Source organism: Amblyomma americanum, chromosome 6, assembly GCF_052857255.1.
Source record: "Amblyomma americanum isolate KBUSLIRL-KWMA chromosome 6, ASM5285725v1, whole genome shotgun sequence".
NCBI lineage: Eukaryota > Metazoa > Arthropoda > Arachnida > Ixodida > Ixodidae > Amblyomma > Amblyomma americanum.
This window is the reverse complement of record NC_135502.1, coordinates 134,203,959-134,225,508: the sequence shown is the minus strand read 5'-3', so window position 1 is coordinate 134,225,508 and position 21,550 is coordinate 134,203,959. Positions and strand designations below refer to the sequence as shown.

The 21,550-nt window shown below is 48.8% G+C and overlaps 1 pseudogene; it reads left to right on the top strand.

The window, feature by feature from the left end:
* Positions 1–489: 489 nt before the first annotated feature.
* Positions 490–20,878, top strand: LOC144095514 (gamma-interferon-inducible lysosomal thiol reductase-like; annotated as a pseudogene).
* The last annotated feature ends 672 nt before the right edge of the window (positions 20,879–21,550 follow it).

The following is a 21,550-nucleotide window of genomic DNA, read 5'->3' as shown; positions in this document are numbered from 1 at the left end:
GAATCGGACAAACACCATGGGAGAACCTAATGGAAAATTTAGGCAGCGACCACTGCTACTCAAGACGCAAGTTACCTCAGACAGGCTGAGACGCCAGTAAGGCACGGCAAAAATAACGAACTAGAATGCGTTCCGAGAAGCATGCGACAACATTACCGAGAATGGTATGCAGTCGATAGAGGAGAGGGGAATCATGCTAAGGAATACGGAAGGCAAGTGCACCAAAAGCATAAAGCGAACGGCGCAAACACCGGAGATGGACGCTCGGCTGCTCAAACTCTGGGATGCTAGGCGCATTCTCACCAGGAGATGGAAAAAAACAAAAAAATATAACATGAAATAACAGGATACTCAAGCTTCAGATCGCCGAAATTGCAGCGAAAGCAGAGGAATACGCCACACAGTTTGCAAAACAGACCCATCACAAGAGAAGGGGTTTCCGCGGCCATACGAAACGCCAACAGAAAACCGGACGCGGGTGCGGATAAGATGAACAACGAACTCATCCGCAACCTCTGCCATGAGTTGGTCGCCGAACTGACCGACTTCCTCAACAAGCATTGGGAAATTGAAACAGTCCCCGAGGAGTGGAAACATGCCGATGTGGTCATGATACCCAAGCCAGGCAAAAAACTACAGATAGAAAACATCTGACCGATCTCGCTTACGTCATGCCTGGGAAAAGTATACGAGCGAGTCGTAACGCAGAGAATTCCACACTACATGGAAGACAACGAACTATTTCCTCACAGCATGTTCGGGTTTTGAGCAAAACTATCTCCTCAAGATGTTCTCTTTCAATTATATGAAGAAGTATTTCGGAACGTTCCTAGGGACGGAGACAATGTAATAATGGTCCTAGACATCAATGGGGTTTTTAAAAGTGTGAGCCACGAAGCAATCCTTACGGTCCTGGACGACCTGAAGTGCGGGCGAAGGATTCACAGCTACGTCAAAGCCTTCCTATCAAACAGATCTGCAACCATCGATATTGCAGAACTTCGGCCAGAGAAGTTTCGAATGCCCAACAATGAAACACCCCAAGGGTCGGTCACCTCGCCCAAGCTATTTAACGTGGCCATGATCGCACTGGCGAAGGAAGTAAATGAAATCGACGGCATACACCGTACCATTTATGCCGACGACATAGCCATATGGACTAATACTGGCTCACACGGCGAGAGAGAGGATAGGCTGCAAGAAGCGGCCACCTGCATAGAAAAATACGTCAAAGCAAGGGAATTAGAATGCTCGACCGGAAACTCTGAGCAGCTACGGGTGTGGAGAGTAAAAGTAAGCCGAACAGTCCCTACCAGTAATGAGCTTCGGCTAAAAGTCGACATCGAAGGAGACCCAATACCAGAGAACAAACTGATACGAGTGCTAGGGATGTGGATAAAGTCAAATCAACGCTCTACTCATACTCTTGTGCTATTAAAGGTATATACACTCCAAGTGGACCACATGATTACGCGCATCTCACATATATGTCATGGCATGCGCGTAGAAGACAGACTCAAACTGGTCAGGAGCCTGGTGGTTAGCCGGGCGACGTACAGTCTCCCGTACTACAACCATATCAAGGGTGAAATACAACAGGCGGACGAGATTTGACACAAAGTGTATAAAATCGCGCTTATACTACCCTATAACACCTCAACTGAAATGCTCTTGGCACTGCACAACACGTTCGAAGAACTACGGGAAGAGCAGCACGTCGCCCTAATAATGCGCAGACTGCAGCAGACCCCCACCGGCAGAATTCTCTTAAATAAACTGGGCTACAGGGAGAAAATTCAGGAAATATTGAGAACCGAAACGATCCCCGATGAGTACAGCAGCACGCTCAGGGTGGCACCTATACCAAGAAATACGGACCCCAACCTCCGCAAAGACCGCACAGAAGCGAGGGCCGACCGCTTAAAGAACATACACGCATCCCAGGATACAACAGTGTACGTGGACGCTGCCACATACGCCATGACCAGGGGACAAGACACCAACAACGCAGTGGCAACTATAGTCAACTCAGAAAAACACGAGATTACCAGCGCCTCATTGCAAGACTGCACGATAGCCGAGGCTGAAGAGGCGGCAATCGCTCAAGCGGCAGCGGAGGGCTATCGGATTGGGTTGTCACTGGCAATTCTTACTGACTCACAAGCAACCTGCCGCAACTATCTTTGCGGCAGAGTCGGTCACAGAACGCTCCGCATACTGCGCTCTGTAGACTGCAAGACACAACAGACTGATGCAGAACCGATCAAACATAAGCTCATCTGGGTACCGGGACACACGGGGGTGGCAGGAAACCAAGAGGCGGGCAGGATAGCTCGAGGATATACTAACTACCGAGCATCCAACGTGAACGACCTTGAGGAGTCCCTGCCAGTACCTCACGAATACTCGGCCATACTAAACAAGTACAAAGGCTGCAGGAGGCGGTACCCGCCACCGCACAAATTCTTTAACAAAGAAGAGGCTGTCACATGAAGAGAGCTACAAACGGGGCATACCCAAACCTAAACACACTAATTAAAATCCGGCCCACGCTTTACAAAAATAAGTGTTCATGGTGCCATGAAAAACCTACACTATATCACATAACATGGGCATGTCACAAAGAGCCGGCGTCGTTCCAATTATACCAAACCCGAGTGCGGAGCAATGGGAGGCTATGCTCTCCAGCGACTGCCGCCATGACCAGATCGGTCTCACATGGCGAGCTCAGCGGACCGCAGTATCCAGCAGAGCCTTGTAATAGGGGAAACCGGCCGTTGCAGAGATGGACTCATCTGAACCGCATAAAAGCACTTGCGCTAGAGCTCAATAGAGTTATCCTATCCTAAGGGCTTTTAAAAACAAAACTGGATGGAAAATAATTGAGCGCCTGGGGTTCCAACCCTTGGAGTGCTCAAAGCGGACAGATAACGTATTTAGAGAACCAGGGATAGATTCAAAATTCCACCGCTGCCAAGGAACATGCATCCGGCATTTCACGAAAGTAGACGTGAAGATAGGGCTGTGGCCCCACAGGGAAAATTTCTAGGTAGATCCGATGTGTTCTACACGGACGCTATCGAATACGATCGCAAGGCAGCACACACAGCGTGAGTAATTCGTGAGAGTGGAGACGCGTCTCGTGCTGCACCTTTAAAAACACAACATAGGCAGAAAAAGTTGCCACTGCTCTAGCAATAATACAAAATGGCACAAGGGCGATAGTGAGTGACTCTAAGGCAGACATTAAGAATTATATGGGCAGAATCTCTGCTGCAGTCGCCAAACATCTGAGAGAAGGGCAAGTACCATCAGAGCTAATCTCACTGATCTGGTCCCCGGCTCATCAGGGCCTGTGGGGGAACGAGAAGGCGCACGCGACCACCAGAGGGCTCACTTTCCGGTCGATTGCCACTGACGCGCCGCCTCCACGCGAGGAACACCTCCCATCGGGTGACGAACTGCCAACATTCCATGAAATAATTTCTCATTATAAGATCGGTCGTAAGACCTATCTGAGCAGTAGATAATCTGGTCAGTAGAAAAGAGGAAATCATGTGGAGGAAATTGAAAACTGCTGCGTTTACAATCCCTATACTGTGCCGTAAATGGCATCCAGTAGTCTTGAATCCTAGATGTACGCACTGCAATGGCATTGCAGACCTAGTCCACATGGTCAGGGCCTGCCCCTTCTATAACAACCGAATAGAAACCTACAAACCTGGGAGATCTTATTGCCCAACCACGAAGCAGAACAACAGCACAAAGTCTTCGGTCTCGCCCTGAACGCCACCGAGTCCTAAAGAATTCCTGCCGACGGTTAGGGGAATAAATGGGGGTTTAGGCTATAGCCCTCTCCTCCGCCATTTTTAACGGCTGAAAATTATATTTTCTCTCTCTCTCCGGAGAACTCCAACACGGCACCTCTGTCTTCCTTTCTTGTTTCATTCCCTCCTTTATATCTTTCATTATAGCGCGGTTCGTATATAACCGAGATATGCTAGAGAGTTACTGCGTCATTTCCTTTGCTCAACAACCAATTTTGGTAAAGAGGAAAGGGGGAGACTTGGACGCAGTAAGAGATCAGGCAAAGAAAATTGAGGAACACGAGGAATATTTTAAGATCTTTCAGGAACAGATGAGAGACATGACGGAAAAAATGCAAGCATTCTCGTCTGCGCTCCAAAGCACCGGGACAAGCCTAGGGGCCAAAATTGCCCGGATAGAGGAATTCTTAAACGAACACAATGGCAGCGAAACTCAATCACGGCAATCTCAAGGGAAGCCCGGAGCTTAAAGCTCTGTGGCAGTGGAACTGCAGAGGCTTTGCCAGGAAACGAGCGCTACTGCAGCAGTACGTAAAGATGAGCGGTGTTGAACCCATAGCCATGGCCATACAGGAAACATCGAAAACTGAAGCGAGGATAGAGGGATTTCAATTCTACGGAAACGGGAAGAGGGTGGCCACTTTGGTTAAAAAGAATCTGGCTGTCATAAGACACGACATAGAGTCCGAAGGAACAGACTACGTCCTGGTAGAAATAATCACCGGAAGGCGGGATTTCAAAAGCATTTTTCTTCCTAATGTTTACAGCAACCCAAAGCAAAAATTCAACTTAGAAGCTACCTTTAAGGAGACAATCAAATTCGCAGGAAGCTATCCCTTAGTCATTATCGGGGATTTTAACGGGGCACATCCGGAGTGGGGCTACAAGCAGGCAAATCCCAAGGGTAGGAAATTGCTAGAATGTATCCAAGACCTGGAAATCACACTGCATAACGATCCCTGCGCGCCAACGAGAGAAGGAACAGGTGGCCAGGTGGATACTTCTCCGGACCTAGCTCACCCTCAGCAGAAACATTACTAATGCAACCTGGGCCACCACAGGGCAAACCCTAGGTAGCGACCACAGCATCATATCCTTCTCATTAGGAAAGGGCATAACGGTGAGGAAATATAAGAATCCAACCATCACATAGTGGGATAATTTTAGAGCCCTAAGGGAAGCAGAGAACATGGGTAGCATAACCGGTATATGCGAGTGGACCACCCTGCTGAAGAAACACGTAGAGAAAACTACAGTTGAAATAGAGGACAAGGACGCCCCACAAAACGTGGACAGCAGGCTCCTCAATCTTTTTAAGCGGAAAGCGACCCTCGAGGAGAGGAAACGGAAAAATAAGAAAGACAGGAGGATACCCAGGGACCTAAGCAGACTTAATAGGAAAATAGAAAAGCATGCCTTTCTGGTATGCGAGCAAAACTGGCTAAGCGCTTGTGACCAGATGGAAAAGGGAATGAGTCTCGCAAAGACGTGGATTATAATTAGACATTTGTTAGACCCAGACGAAACCAAATCAGAAGGAAGAGTTAGACAAACGAAAGTCAGACACAGTTTCAATGGCACAGATGAACAGCTGTGCGAGCGTCTCGCAGAAATATATATCTACCAGGAACCGGCTGGACCTCTGCCCGAATTGGGTGGCGAGGACAACCCGGAGCTGGATGCATCAATTACGGAAGCGGAGGTGCGTGCTGCTTTATGCAATCTAAAAACGAAGTCGGCACCCGACTCAGATGGGATTCGTAACCAGGTACTTAAAAACCTTGATGATGCATCCGTCACGAACCTCACGGCCTACATTGGGAAAGCGTGGGGAACTGGAAAGATTCCCAAAGCCTGGAAACAGGCAGATGTAGAATTTATACCAAAATCAGGGAAACCCGAGGAACTCAGAAGTTTGCGACCAATCTCTATTACATCCTGCGTGGGTAAGGTAATGGAGCATGTAGTGCTAAACAGACTTTCCAGGCATATGGAGGACAATAACAAATGGCTATATGAGATGGTTGGCGTCAGGCCAGCGTTAAGCACTCTGGATATAATGCTCAGAATAGAGCAGGATATCCTCAAGAACCGTTCACATGAGTTGAAAGTTATCTTAGGCCTAGACCTAACTAAGGCATTTGATAATGTTAGGCATGAAGCTATACTTCGAGGCATACAGGAAGCAAACCTAGGCCTACGAACATACATCTACATAAAAGACTTCCTCACAGACAGGGAAGCGATACTGAAGTTTCAGGATGCAACGTCAGCACCAATCAAAATAGGTGGGTCTGGCACGCCACAAGCGGCAGTACTATCCCCATTTCTTTTCAATATAGCAATGAGAGGGCTCCCACCCCTCCTCAACAAAATTAGCAACCTCAAATTAAGCTTGTACGCAGATGATATAAATCTTTGGAGCAGCGAACCTGGTACATTCGAGGCCAGATATAAGCTACAGCAAGCCGCGGACATCATTGTTGAATATTCCAAAGAGAGAGGGATAGCCTGCTCTCCTTAGAAATCAGAGGCTCTAGTGTACACCTAAGGCATATACGGACTTAAGCCAGACATAAACATCATAGTTGAGAGGCGCAAGGGTCCCAGAGTTGAGGAAATCAGAATCCTTGGTTTCTTCATCAATTCCAAAGGCAATAACGCTAGCACAATAAAGAAACTAGAGCAGTATACAGATAAGATAGCAGGGTTATTCAGAAGTATAGCCACCAAAGAAGAGGGTTGAAAGAGCGTAACTTGCTCAGGCTCACGCAGGCCTTCATCACAAGCAGGATCTGCTACGCCACCCCCTACATGGAACTTAACAAAGGGGCGGTAGACAGACTGAATGTAATTATAAGGAAAAGTGTAAATAGAGCCCTCAGTCTACCCGTAAATACCTCCACTGAAGAACTTGAAAAAATGGGGGTTCATAACACATGGGCGCAGCTTAAGGAAGCAGTTAGAATTTCACAGCTTGAGCGACTTAGCAAAACCCGGACAGGTAGGCAAATTATGGCATGGGTGGGGGTAGAGCCTGATAGCAAAATAGAAGGCAAGGTAGAGATACCTCTCGACGTCAGGTCCAAAATCAAAATTCCCCCATACCGAAAAATATGCACACTCAGTTCAACAAAGATAGAAGACAACATTGGGCCAAAGCTATGGGTAAAAAGTTCAGAGAGCTGCCTGCCGAGGAGGTAGCATACGTAGACGCCTCTGGGGGACCAGAGGCGGCTGCGGTTTCGGCCTTTGTAGACGGTCAGAGAAAACCCGTGATCAGAGCCTCAGTCGGAAACCAGAACACAGAAACTGCTGAAGAAGTGGCGGTGGCGCCCGCCCTAGCAGGATCTAATGCAAGATACATTCTTTGCGACAGTAAGTCCGCTGTCAGAAATTTTAGTAAGCGCTTGGTCTCTTGGGAAGCCAAACGCATTCTGGACAGCATGCCAAAACACAGGTTCGGTGCACTATTCTAGATACCAGCACGTGAGGAAATAGCTGGTAATGAGGCCGCTCACCTGCTAACCCGAGTAACCTACATCCAGACAGCAGCGGAGCAACCCATCTGCAATAATCTTAAGGATGCTGCAATCACATACAAGGAAATTATGGATAATTACAAATTAGAAAGAAGAGTATACCCTCCTCAGGACGTATCCCTTAGTCACGAAGAGGCTTACATCTGAAGGAGGATCCAGGCAGGGGTATACATATCGCCAGCCAAAATTTCTAAGAACCCAGATGACGAAAAATGCATCGACTGTGCGGCAAGGGTTACGCTGAACCACATTAGTTGGGAATGTCTTAGCTCACCAGGGGCTAAACAAGACATAACTAGTTTTGAAGCCCGGGAGGCGCTGCTGCGGAGCGAGGACCCAACGCGCAGCGCAAAGCAACCCGCATGGCAGCTGAGGCCGTAAAGGATCAGCTACACCGTCCTCAGCCGACGGCCTCTCCTCCTGATCGGGCTTAGGCTTCGCCCGTGCCTGAGAGGGGGTAGGGAGACCACCATCTGCTGGAAATAAAGTTCTTCTGAACTAAACTGAGCAACCAACTTTCATTTTTCATTTTTTTTTGTTTTGACCATTCGGTCATCAGAGTTTCCTTCCGCACCTTGGTTAAATTTTGCTGTCAAGAATTCTATATTGTCTGCTTTGTGATATGGCGCCTTAGGCCGAACAAGTAAGGCGCACGTATATACGTTGCAACTGGGTGTAGGAATAGGCTGCCAGCGACCTAAATCCCATTCCTGGGGTGCACCTTGCTGCCCTCACTAGCTATTTCGTAGACGCCATAGTTTTCAGTACGACACAGCTGTTAGGGTTCCGACTGCGTAGCCTTCCACCAATGCGGGGCATGATTTTTATGTTGTTATATGCAGCTATGCACTGATCAGCGCAAACGGTAAAATTAAGCTCAGAGGAACAGTTGTTGCGTATTAGCATTTAGTCCTGTGTCAATGGGTTACCTTCTACCGTCGTGCTTTCAGGGAAATATTTTTAACGAATATTTCTAGCTCCAGCGAGCAGTTTCCTCCATAGTAAACGTAATATATAGCTATCTTAATAGCACGTAGTGAGCGGTCGTGTGCGTAAACCTTCGTCGCTGCTACCGTATTCTTTAATATTCGTAGCCAAAGTGACATGCACAACATTACGAAACACTTCCCACATAGAGTCACTAGAGTTTGCCCTGAGAAGAAAAAAACTGAGCGAGCATTGTACCCGCCACATCAGTCCTCCTTCAAAAAGTCCTCTTCGCCTATTTACGAACACGAGAATAGTCCATTTTCATACAGAAGAATGATTTAACATGACATTGGTGCGATGATGTCATTCAGATTTTCTTTTGACAGATGGGCTACTCCCAGTGCTACGGCAAAGACCAAGGCACAATAAAGTAAGTAAAGCCTACCTGGTGCAGCCATCGTTGCACTAATATACACCGATAGCTGTACCATTTAACCTGCATAAATCACTACAAGGCACCACCTAAAGAACTGGAGTGGCAGCAACTCAAGGGCGAGGAACGATGCAAACGGCATCGTCAAGGATGTCACACTTGAAAGACTGTCGTCATATTCTGGACTCATGTTACAGAAGAATCCCTTAGGTATGAGGGCCACATGATTGGAAGGTACCTTGACGCCACGCCACTCGTCACAGCCAACGCAACGATAGTCCAGTAATGGTAGCTAATGAGAATAGAAACAGCTTATCAGGAATGCCTCTAGCGAAGTTTTGTTAATCAAACCTTGGTAGTCAGAAACAAAATTAGAGAGAGAGAGAAAGAAAATTGGTTTTTGAGGAAAGGAAATGGCGCAGCATTTGTCTCACATCTCGGCGAATACCTGAACGCGCCGTCAGTGAAGGGATAAGGAGGGACTGAGAGAAGGAAGGTAAAAGGGGTTCCGTAGTGGAGGGCTCCGGAATAATTTCGACCACCTGGGGATCTTTAACGCGCACTGACATCGCACAGCACGCGGGCACCTTTGCGTTTCGCCTCCATGGAAACGCGGCCGCCGCGGTGGGTTTCGATCCCGGGTACTCAGGATCTGACATCGCACAGCACACGGGCGCCTGAGCGTTTCGCCTCCATCGAAAGTCAGCCACCACGGTCGGGTTCGAACCCGCGAACTTAGGATCAGTAGCCAAGTGCTCTAACCATTGAGAATTCTTTCTGGAGAACGCGTACGCTTGGTTTGCACATCAACGTGTGCACGGCTTGCCAAAAATTTGCTTAAGATGTGAGGCTCGCTAGAGCCAAACAATTTTTATTGCGAAAGCAATACTGCTCGCACTTTCGGCCCATCGGTGGTCTTGGCTCCTCCTTACACAGCTGCGCGTCACGTGACCGTGTGACGTCACGCCAGACCGAGGACGGGGCCCCAGCTCGCGGCATCGATGGTGGAGGCGAAGCCTTGCGCGCCGCTGCTGCTTCGCTACCGAGAGAGGGCGCTCGCTGGTGTGACGTCACGCCAGACCGAGAGACGGGTAGTAGTAGTAGAAAACATTTATTCTCAAAAGGTAGGATAGAGAGGCGAAAATACAGATTTTGGGTGGAGTCCTTATTTCAGGACCCCAATGTCTACCGCAGTTGCTCTTGCTTGGGATATCAGCTTTCGCTGCGTCGCCAAGTCAGAGCTGAGCAGGGCACACTCCCACTGTTCCTCGGAGTGATGTTTGTCTAGTTCGGGGGGCTTGGGACCGGAGCAGCCCCATGTTACATGATATGTTGTTGGAATTCCGCCACATCAGGGGCAGTTGCTGTCATATCTGTCGGGGAAGATGATGTGGTACTTGTGTAGGTTAGGAAAGGTGTTCGTCTGTAGTTGTCGCCATTCCCTCGCCTCTGCCGCCGTTAGCTTACGGTGTGGTGGGGAATAGATTTGTCTTTGTGTTCGGAGAAGGAGGAGGCGCTCGCCGTACGTAGAGGGGAGAGGGGTGAGGTCGGGGAGGTTAGTCGCTCGGTTAGTATATCCTCGAGCTAGACTGTCCGCGGCCTCGTTTCCCTCGAGCCCCTCGTGCCCAGGATTGCAAGTGATTTGGTGCTTGCATGTGGAATTTTCAACTTGTGGGGTAGTCAGAATGGGAGCGACGGAGTGTGGAAGTCTGCCAGAGAGGAAGAGGCAACACGCGAACTGGGAGTCAGTAATAATTTTTAACTCATTTTCCGTAGCATAGCCGTGCTGGATTGCGAGGGCAATTGCAGCAGTTTCTGCTACTGTGGGAGAGCAGTTTCGTAGGGAGGCGCTGGCGATTTCCTTGAAATTGGTGTCCAAGACGACCGCCACCACGTTTGTTGAATCGGGGTACGTGGCTGCGTCCACGTATACAGCCTTTTGTGCCTGTCGATGTGTGCGGCGCAGATAGTCCACTCGCGCCTTTCGTCGTCCCTTTTCTGAGTCCGAGTGAATGTTCTTCGGGAGTGGAGCTACATACACGCGAGTTTGCAGAGTTGAGGGTAGGTCTCGGTTGTCCTGGACGGCGCGTATGTCAGCCGGGGAACCCACTCTTTCCAAGATTGCGCGTCCAGCTTTAGTGGTGAGGAGGCGTTTCTTTTGCGATGCTAGGACCGTTTCACGAATTTCTTCTATTTTGTTGGTTAGTCCCAGGCCCTCGAGGTGGCAGTTGGCCGTGTACATCGGGAGGCCTAACGCATGTTTGTAGGCGGTACGGATGATGGCATCTGCTTTGTCTCGCTCATTCCCCAGAAGTGGTAGGAATGGGAGACCATATGACAGGCGGCTGATAACTAGAGCCTGTATCAGTCTAATTGTATCCTCCTCTCTCATGCCTTTTCGGTTGCGAGTGATGCGCCGAATCATGCGGGAGATCTGGAGGGCAGTTGTCCGGAGACGCTGTAACGTGTGGTTGGCTTTCCGGTCGCTCTGAAGCCAAAGGCCGAGGATGCGGATAAGATGGACTTCCTTTATTCTCGTGCCTTCGAGGTAAACCTCGATGTCGCCGGGAGATTTGTAGGCATAGCCCTGAATGCGGATAATTTCGGACTTGTCGGGTGCGCAGCGGAGGCCGCTATTTGCTGCTTGTCTTTCTACGCAATTGACTGCCTCTTGTAGGGTGTTTTCTTTGTCGGCAAGGGAACCCCAGGTGGACCAGATGGTAATATCATCAGCGTAGATAGTATAGCCGATGCCTTCAATAGCCTCGAGTGCTTTTGCCATGCCGATCATAGCTATATTGAAGAGGAGAGGAGAGATGATAGAGCCTTGAGGGGTGCCTTTGTTGGGTGTCTGCTCTGTGCCGGAGCGGACATCTCCCATGCCAATCGTTGCCGTGCGGTTGCTGAGAACGTTTTTGATGTAGTTGAAGGTTTTGGGTCCGCAATCGAGGGCGTTGAGCTCTTTCAAGACGGCGTCGTGAGAAACGTTGTCAAAAGCGCCTTTCACATCAAGTGCCATAATTAGGTGCTCGCCGCCTCTCGGGATGCTACTGAGTACTTCTTCCTTGAGAAGGAGGAAAGCGTCTTGAGTAGAAAGACCTTTTCTGAAGCCGATCATAGTGGGTGGAAAGAGGTTGTTGTCCTCTATGTAGTTTTGGAGGCGGGTCTGGATAACGCGCTCGTATAGTTTGCCCAGGCAAGAGGTGAGGGAGATGGGTCGTAATGCTTCCAGGCTTGGTGGTTTGCCTGATTTTGGGATAGTCACGATTTCGGAGTGTTTCCACTCTGCAGGGAGTTCTCCCGCCTCCCATAGGGTGTCATTTATGTAGGTAGTGAGGACCTCGACCTGCGACGTGCCCAGGTTTCGAATCATCCCATTTGTGATCTTGTCCGCGCCAGCTGCCGTGTTGCGTGTGGCAGATCGAGCCGCGGCGTAAACCTCGGCAGTAGTGATGGGGGCGTCCAGCCTCTCATTTGGGCCTCCCGTGTACGAGATTGTGCTGGGAGGATGGGGGCGCCGATGTATTTGGTTTTGAGGGCGGTGAGGAGGGCCGCGTCGTCTCCGGGGTACAGATGGGCGATTTTCTTGAGTGTACGGTTAGTGGCAGACCGCGATGTTTGCGGATCGACGAGGCTGCGGAGGATCGCCCAGGTGCGGGAGGTCCCCAGCGTGCCGCGTAGTGACTCGCAAAATTCCTGCCAATTCTGTTGAGAGAGGTGTTGTGCATACTCTTGTGCTTCTGCCGTGATCTGTGATATGCGGAGTAGCAAGTGACTATTGAGGCGTTGGCGTTTCCATCTGCGAACCAGAGTCCGTCGGGTCTGCCACAACTTCAGAACCTGACGATCGACCGCCGGATTATCGGGTGTGCATTGTACTTCGGTGGTGGCCTCCTTGTGTGCTTTCCGAAAGAAACGCGGCCTTCGCGTCCGCCTCCCGCTTCTACCGCAAACGGACATCAAAATCGTGATTTGACCTCGCCGAGGACTCGCTTTTGAAGAACTTCTCAAATCTCAATCTTGCCCAAGCAGTAAGCAACGCCTGTCTAGAACCGCAGCAGGTGGAAGGAAGGTACCTCCTCCGCCCCCGCTACGGATAAAACATCCTCGTAGCGAGCACTCCGCACGCAGAAGTTGCCAACGAACTTCGACAAATCAAGACACTGTCCCTTGGAGACCTCTCATGACGTGAACGCCTACATAACTTTCACAGAGCACGACAGACGGGGCGTAATCCACGGAATGTCTGACCACGTGACACCGGAAGCTCTTCAGACGGGCCTATACATCCGCTCACGTGGGACCACCGTACTCGACGTACGACACATGGGCAAAACATCGTCGATGCTGATCACTTTCAACGGCCCGACCACCCTCAAAGTTGTGTACTTCAAGAGCGCGGAGTTTCGTTGCCATCTCTACCGCCCAGCACGACAATTCTGCTATGTGTGCATGCAGCCGGGTCATCGCTCCGATATGTGCCCCACACCAGACCTGGCGGCCTGCAGAAAATGCGGGACCCAAAATCCTCCTGACGGACATCAGTGCCTGCCGAAGTGTGCTCTGTGCGGAGGAACACACGAAAACGGCAGCAAGGAGTGCCCCAATCGGTTCAAACCACTCAAGCAAAAGCCACCATCCATCCGATCCTCCACCCCACCCATCAAGGAACAACACCGGTTCAGGAAAGACAACCAGGCCCGAACTCGGACGCTGCGCTGGTTCAGCACGGACGACGAGTCATCCAGCCAAAGCTGCAGCAGTAGGAGCAGATCGAGATCCGTCTCCACCAACCGGTCAACCCCTCCTCCCCCTGCACCCAAGCAAAAAAAGGAAATTAGCCGGCCACACCAGGGGCAAGCCAAGGCCACGGACAAAAAGGTGAGCTGGGCAGAGCTCGTTAAGAACTCTTCATCTGTTCCTTTAAACACACCCACTCCACCCAAATGCTCAGACTGCGCAAAAATGGCACACACTATCGACAAGCTACGATCCCAGATAGCGGAGCTAGCCCGCAAGTGCACTCCTCTCACCACCCCCCACGTTCAACCAACCCCACCGCCTGCGCCCCGGGACGTTGAGACTTCCCCCAAACCACTGCTACCACCATTGGCGACACCGACTCCCACACCTCGCCAACCGACAGCCACCCCCTCCCCAACACATATGAAGAAATAGAGGGACGTCTCTTGAATAACATAATGAACAACATAAACCCCCTTCTCACAACATTCACCTCCCAGCTCTCAGCCCAAATCGCACAAAATAGGCGCGCGCCTGGACGCACATGACGCCCAATTTTTTACCCTACAAGGACTGATAAACACCAAAGCCCCTAGCAGAAAACGTGTTACCAGCTCTGACAAACCTCGAGCAAAAACCTACCGGTCCGCGACCGCGGCGGTCGCTATGAGTAGCGACAACGAATCTGTCAGGAGCTTTACCAGCCGCCAAGATGGCTCCGCTCTCTAAATCAGGCACTCCTGACCGCCTAGAGATCTGGCAATGGAATTGCCGAAGTTTCAGGAGAAACCAAAGCCTCTTGAAACAATACATCAATGTCACCCCCATTCGACCCGATATAATCTGCCTGCAAGAGGTAGGAGCCGACCCGGCGCCGACTCTCCCAGGATATTAAACAGTCCACAACGCGCGCTCGCCAAAAGTTGCCACCCTTGTTTCTAAGGACATCACGGTGGTCGAACACTCTTTGAGGGAACAGATCAACTACAACATGATCGAGGTTATTCCCAACAAGAGGGGCCGAAGAGCACCTTCGTTCTGAACGTGTATCACCCCCCCCCCCCCCCGAGCCACCAAGGCTGATTTCTCTGACATACTTCAAGAGGCAGATCAGCTAGCTGTTTCGCATCAGCTTATCGCACTCGGTGACTTTAACGCCCCCCACAGGGAATGGGGCTACAAAACGAACTCGCTTCGTGGTCTGAGCGTGGTACGAGCTCGGGATGCCCTGGGCCTGGAAATACTTACTGATCCTTTATACCCAACTCGCGAAGGAAACAGCGTCACGCGCGATTCGTGCATGACCTTACAATCGTCAAGAACATCCATTACGCTACGTGAACAAATCTCGGAGAAAGCTTAGGTAGCGACCACTACATTGTAAGCACGTCTATCACCTCCTCAAGCATTCGTCGCACCCTGGGAACAGCCAAAATCACGGACTGGACTAAATACCGTGCACAGCCCGTTCCGGAAGACCCCGAGAGACGGGGCCCCAGCTCGCGGCATCGATGGCGAGGGTGAAGCCTTGCGCGCCGCTGCGGCGGCGCTACCGAGAGAGGGCGCTCGCTGGTGTGACGTCACGCTGGGAGTATAAATGGGGCTACAGCTCGGCTCCTACCGATTGTCCGGACCCGTAGAGTGTCTGTTACGGGTCCAAGTTGGACTTATTTTTGGAAATGTGGCGGAGAGTTTGAAGGATGCTTCACTCCCGCCACCGGTCGGCCCGGTATTGCACTACCTCCGGGATCGGCCATGTCTTTAGCGCGTCTTTACTATCCTGTCTTTCTATCCCATCTTTCAACTCTCCTTCTATCTGCACGTGGTAGCGATTGTGGCTCGGCTTGAGCCAGTGAGCAGGCCTGTGCACTTCCCTTTCTTTCCTCCTGGCAGCTACAGACAGGTCCTCGCAGTGGTCGGCGCACTGCCTTGCGCTATGTGGGATGATGTGTACAAGACGAGACTGGAACGATCTGCTGCGTCCAAGCGACGGCGCCGTGCTGAAGAAACAGAAGAAGAACGAGAAGAACGGCGAGCAAAACAACGTGCGTATGCAGCAGCGTGGCGAGCAAGCCGATCAACATCGCTTGATGCGGGTGCATCTACAAGTTCAGGGCCAAGGATATCAATAGGAGAAACCAAGCAAAACAATGTATAGCCATAAGTTTAACAAAGGGCAACCACGTCCACACCATCAGCCGAACCAAGGCGCAGCCAAGGGTATTGCTTTCGCAATCTTCCAGGCTTAACCAAGCTAAGCCTTCAGCCAATTTTTTTATGACACTGGAGCACTATTGCCGTCGCTTTAGGGACTGAGAGAAATGTTTCAAAGATCTTTGATTAACGGCTCGGCAATATTCACTCTGAAGAAATGTGACAAAAAATGTATGATGCATATAATGCTTCAAAGAGCAAGCGGCGTAGCCATATGTGCGATTGAGCACTATACAGAAGAAAACTGCAGCAATCGACTCAGAAGGTAAGGGCTATGGCAGGGGGTGGTGTGGCGGAAGAAGACAAGGAAGGCTATAAGCTGCGCTGCGCAGAAGCAGGCTTTTGTCGCGGCTTTGGTTACGTTAGACGTCGCCAAATCTTACGACAGTGTAGAACACTCCATCCTGGTACATAGGCTACAGTCTCTTCAATTTCCAGATTATATAGTTGCATGGATATCTGCATTTCTTTAAAACAGGGAATTATTTTGCGTCCATAATGGTGTTCATTCAGAGAGGTACAGACAAACGCGAGGTGTACCACAAGGAGCTGTTCTTTCTCCTGTGCTCTTTAATATTCTGTTGAGCTCAATACCTCTCCACCGTCATGTACGAACTTAGGTCTATGCGGACGACATTGCGTTTTTTGCTGCTGCGCCGGATATTCATTACCTGTATGGTCTGTTGCAGTCATATTTGAATACATTTGAGCACTGGTTGAGCGCATTACACCTGAAGTTAAATGTTGGCAAGTGCGCCATCCTTGTTTTCCCTCTATACACTCCTGTAGTGGTCTCTCTCACTTGCCAGTTAAAAATAATACCGCAGGTTCAATCCCTAAAATGACTAGGAATCATTTATGACAACAAACTCAACTGGCGACCTCACATTGACCATGTCGTGGCGAAAGGGGCTCGTGCCGTTGGTATGTTACGGAGATTATGTCATCACCAGTACGGCATGCGCAGAGATGCGCTATTAATGATCTACATAAAGTATGTCAGGCCAATTTTAAAATGTGGATCAGTGTTTTTTTCAGGCTCTGCTACATATAAACTTCGTCCTCTCGTCCTTTTAGAGAGAGAAACACTTCGCATGTGCCTCGGCCTTCCAAAATTTGTGGCTACCAATGTGCTGTACCTTGAAGCCCGCATTCCGCCTCCCTTATCACGACTTCAATTTTTAACTGTGCAAACTTACCTCAGGATCTATGAATCCCATTTCCACCGTTCCCAAACCATTTTCTGTTGTCAGCCGACCTCTTTTTTTGGTGTCCCCTGGTCTCGTTTCAATTCCCCCTCAGGTAGTGTTTGTGCAAAGATTACTTCAGCCTTTAGAAGTAAACATTTATGATATCCTCCCTGCGCTTCGCAATGGGCCCGCTATCCACATTGTTTTCGACGACATATTCCCCAAAAATGGAAAACTTTTGCCTCCGAGTATTCAAAATGCTCTACTACAAGATCATCTGAGGTCCCTACCTACAGATATAGCAATAGCCATTGTCGCATCGCAATGCAATGAAAAAGCAGGTGTGGAAATATTTTGCTCGCATTTAGACTGGTCCTATTCACTGCGCCTTCCAGATTTCACCCCTATTTTTCAAGCAGAGTTTCTAGCAGTTGTACTTGCTCTACGCAAGCTAGACCCCTCTATTACAGCAGTTGAAGTAATTACGGATTCTTTATCTTTGTGTTCGTCCCTCGCTGCACATGTTGACGGTCCCATTTTAACAACTTTCTTATCCCTACTTCCTCCGCATTTGAGCCTTGTTCATTTAGTATAGATTTCCGGTCACAGCAGTGTGGCAGTAAATGAGATTGCTGACAATTTCTCAAAGGTTTCCCTCAGCGGCCCCGTGTTGCCAATCATCCTGGCTACAGCCTATGTTACAGCATCTAGGTTTCGGCGACGTGCGTTTTTAAGCACGCAAGACAACACACTTTTAACATCGGCGGATTATGAGCACCTTAAATATTATTGGAACAGAAAAATTTGTTGCTCTCCAATGCGTCCCGCCAATGCGTCCCTTGTGCCTTTCTACCATCACCATGTCCGCAAATGCGGCAGAAGCGTCGAGGACTCCATCGAGCACGCGATGTCTAGCGGCGTACTCCGTAGACGGCTGCTGGTCACCATCCCTCTGTCTGGTGACATCTTCACCGTATCCAAGCTTCCCGGGAAAAACTAGGTCCACAACTGGAACAACGCGCGGGAGGTTCGCTTTATATCTTACGGAGAAACGTGTCACCTGATGCATTAAGCCGGCTGGGCAGTGCACTTAGACCGCGAGAGCGAGAAGCCCCACGCGCGACGAAATAACCTCTGGATGGGGTACGAGGACGAGATCAGCGTACGCAAGACGGTGTCCCTTGTGGACAAGATGTTCCTCGGAGGTGTCATCATCTGGGACGTGGAAGCAACGACTACGACTACTCGCGGCCCTGCCGACTCATGACCCCTTTAGTGCGGGCCGTCTTCACTGAGGTTGAAGGGACGCCGACTGACGATAGCCAACAAAATGAAAGCCAAATCTAGAGCATCAAAAGCCGTCTAGTAATCTCGAAACAGCCGATGGCCTGCTTGCAAAACGAAACCGGAAATGCACTTCACTACCTCCTGCATCCCTTCTCTCACGAAGGAACCGTAGTCGCACCGAGAGTAAGACAGAGACTGCCCATTTCCTTTCCTCATAATTAAAACATTATTATTCTATTATTATCATTCGCAACGGTGACATGATCATGTAGTAGCTGTTCTAAAAGGTATGTTGAAAAGTACCGCCTATGAACATCCATTTCCCTTTCAAGTAACCTTGTTTAAGTTTCGTGCTCTTCCGTCCTTTCAAAGCTTATATGAGCAAACAGTTATAATACGACTCTTTTCGAATCCTGCCTTCAAGACTGCTTAATTTGCTGCCAGAACCCTACGTGAAGGCCATCGCCCCATACGGATGTCAAAACCTGCTTTCATTTAAGGCCAAATGATGCAGAGAACACGTGATTTCCAAAGTGTTCTTTTTCTTTTATTCTGTGTATTTTCTTAACAATTTGTGTTTCAGTGTGTGTACATTTATCATGATATTTTTTATTTTGTTCACTTTCCCTCGCCGATGTTGCCAGGTTTTGTCCTCGAATCCTCCTTTTGGCTTTACAGGCCCGAGTCAGCATATATCATAATATGTTTTAGCAATTATATTATTATTATTAATATTATTATTGTTATATCGTTTTCACTGGTATTTTTTTCAAGCATGAAACCAATAATTAAAGCCGTTAATAAGCACCTCATAACGGAAAATGGAGTAGAGTGCACAAGTAGAATCAGTGCTAGGTATGGTACATCATTATTTCGGTTTTGTACCGCCAAAGCAATGAAACAATTAAACCGTCCATTTTGTAAATGTGGTAAATATTTGGGAAACAAACAATACACCAACGGTGGCGTCAAAAAAGAATTTGTTAAAATATTAGTTACCTTGTCATTGGAGCAGTAAAGAGATTAAATTTTCTATATAAGGCACTACACAGACAGTAACTTTAACTGTTAAAGCGCAAAACAGCTGATAAAACATAAAACAGTCGGGCACAGAATACCTCGCATTTTTAGGATGAATACTTTAGCATATCTTTTCAAACGGGCAGCAAATTTTTAAGATCATTTCATTTGTGAATGTCTAAAATATTGTTCTGCTCATTAAGAAATGTTCGAAAAATTTTTCATTTTCTCTACTTTACTTGTATAACCTTCAAGTTCAACTACTGATGCCTTTGGGCCTTCAAATTTTATGATTACATGCCACCTGTAAAATAAATATGTTGTCATTTTCTTTTGCGCTCGCCTATTGATGGCAACAGTTGTTTCATTTTTATGCTTATTGATAGATGAGGATACGCTGGTTCTTATACAATTTTCATTGTCTCTTTAGGGCTGGGCGACAGCTCTGTTGGAAAGATTTCTTGCATACACTCTCTTTTTATGCAAATTAAATTAATGTTTTCTGTCCAAGTAATAGGAGCCTAGAGCTGTTTGTAGAATACTTTGTGTATGTATATGATGTTCTGTCACAAGATGCTCTTTTATGGCCAAGCATCAAAGACCACCTGAGCCACATACAAGTGCAACGGCGCTTAAGTACTGCAGAATTTGATGATGTGATAATGTGCAAGAAACAAAATAGAATTGAAAAAATAAATAGGCAGTAACAAAAATACCCAACATGTAGCGCAAAGGAGATAAGCGGTTCAATGCCTGATTTCTTGAAATGGAATAATGCTCCATGTTATCCAAACAAGACAGCCTGACAGCGTATCCGCCTTCAGCGTCAGCACAGATAGGCAGCGTCCATATCAGTCAAGCTGAACAAAGCATTTCAGACCATCCGTCAGCAGTCGGAACGTACTGTCACCAAGTCAGCATTCCTGCTCCGCAGGGTTCTCAGCACAGCAGAAATGCAGTCCTTGCGTCTCTTGGTCATCGCTTGAACATTCTCGCAGCCCAAGCCTCTCAATGGGTCAAAAGGAGGAGGCGCTGGTGTCAAAATAACTCTTTTTCTGCGAAGGCCTCCGAGGGTTGTCAGAGGCTCATCCTGAATCACCTGCGTTCCACTTAAGACAAGCCGGAAGATTACATCACCCTGGACCTCTTGCTTTTCAGAAATGCGCGCATGAAAGTCGTCAACGGCACCGTCAACGGCACGTCTGGACCTTGTCAACGAGGTCCAGACGTGCGCAGTTAAATACGTCCACCCTTCAACGCAGCTGCTTCATTTCATCGCCTGCATGCTTTCGTACGACGACCCCGCCAAGGTCTTGCGCTCTGAAAGTGGGCACCGACTGGCCAGTGCTGGAAAACTGCAGCCAGGGACCCGAGGTCAAGCAGCTGCTTTACGAGATGGGCAAGAGGACGCAGGGACACCGCCCGACCATCGAATACGTGCCATGGGTTGAATTCAGTGGCGTTCACAACGAAACGCTGGAAGTATTGGCCAGACATGACCTCTTCAGCGCGGTGTGTGACCTTCTTAAGCCAGAGAAGCCCTACGTATGCAAAACTGCTGAACGTGTGCTTGGATATTCCATCTCAAGATACTGAATCTGTTCATAGTTGGCATTACGCAGCTTCCTCTTACTTCAGGAGAGCGTTTCTTTTTCTACACGTATTTAGAGTGCGACCCGCCGACGACGCAGCTCAAAGAACAAAAATAGGCATCTCCTTCTTCAGTCGGCAAGGCAACCTGGACGTTGAAAGCCTGTATCAAACTATTAAATTCTGTTGGTGCATCACTCATTAGATTTTTTTTATTTTTAAAGTAGGCGAAGCGTGATCCATATTATCTATAGCATTCCAGATTTCTCCGCTAATTAAGCGTAAATATAAAGGCGGGAAACCGACTTACGCATCTTTAACGCACTTCGCCCGTCCTAAAGAATTGTCACAATATCAATACTTGATGTTTAACTCAAAACTTCGTAGGTATGACCACAACCAGAGATAGACGATCAAAGCTGAGAAGCACAACCACAGGTCTCGCATACTGAGCCTTTCATCAAGCATAAATTCTGTAATAGGCTACTTCTTGGCAGGAATCACCATCCTGTTTGTGTTTTTCTACTTGCCTTCATGTGTAATAAATTATTTTACCTCCCAGATGGTGAAGTGAACCTTGTACAGTGATGTGAGTCGTAATGTGTAATACGGATTCGCGCACTCGGCTTGCTCGCACACTGCCATGAGTACTCTCGCGCTATTACCGGATGAGGTACCACCCGCCGAGCGCCCCATCTCTTCGACTGGTTCTTTGACCTGTGGATACCCATCGCATTCCACGCTTACGTCGTCGGCACTTCCGTCCCTGCCTCC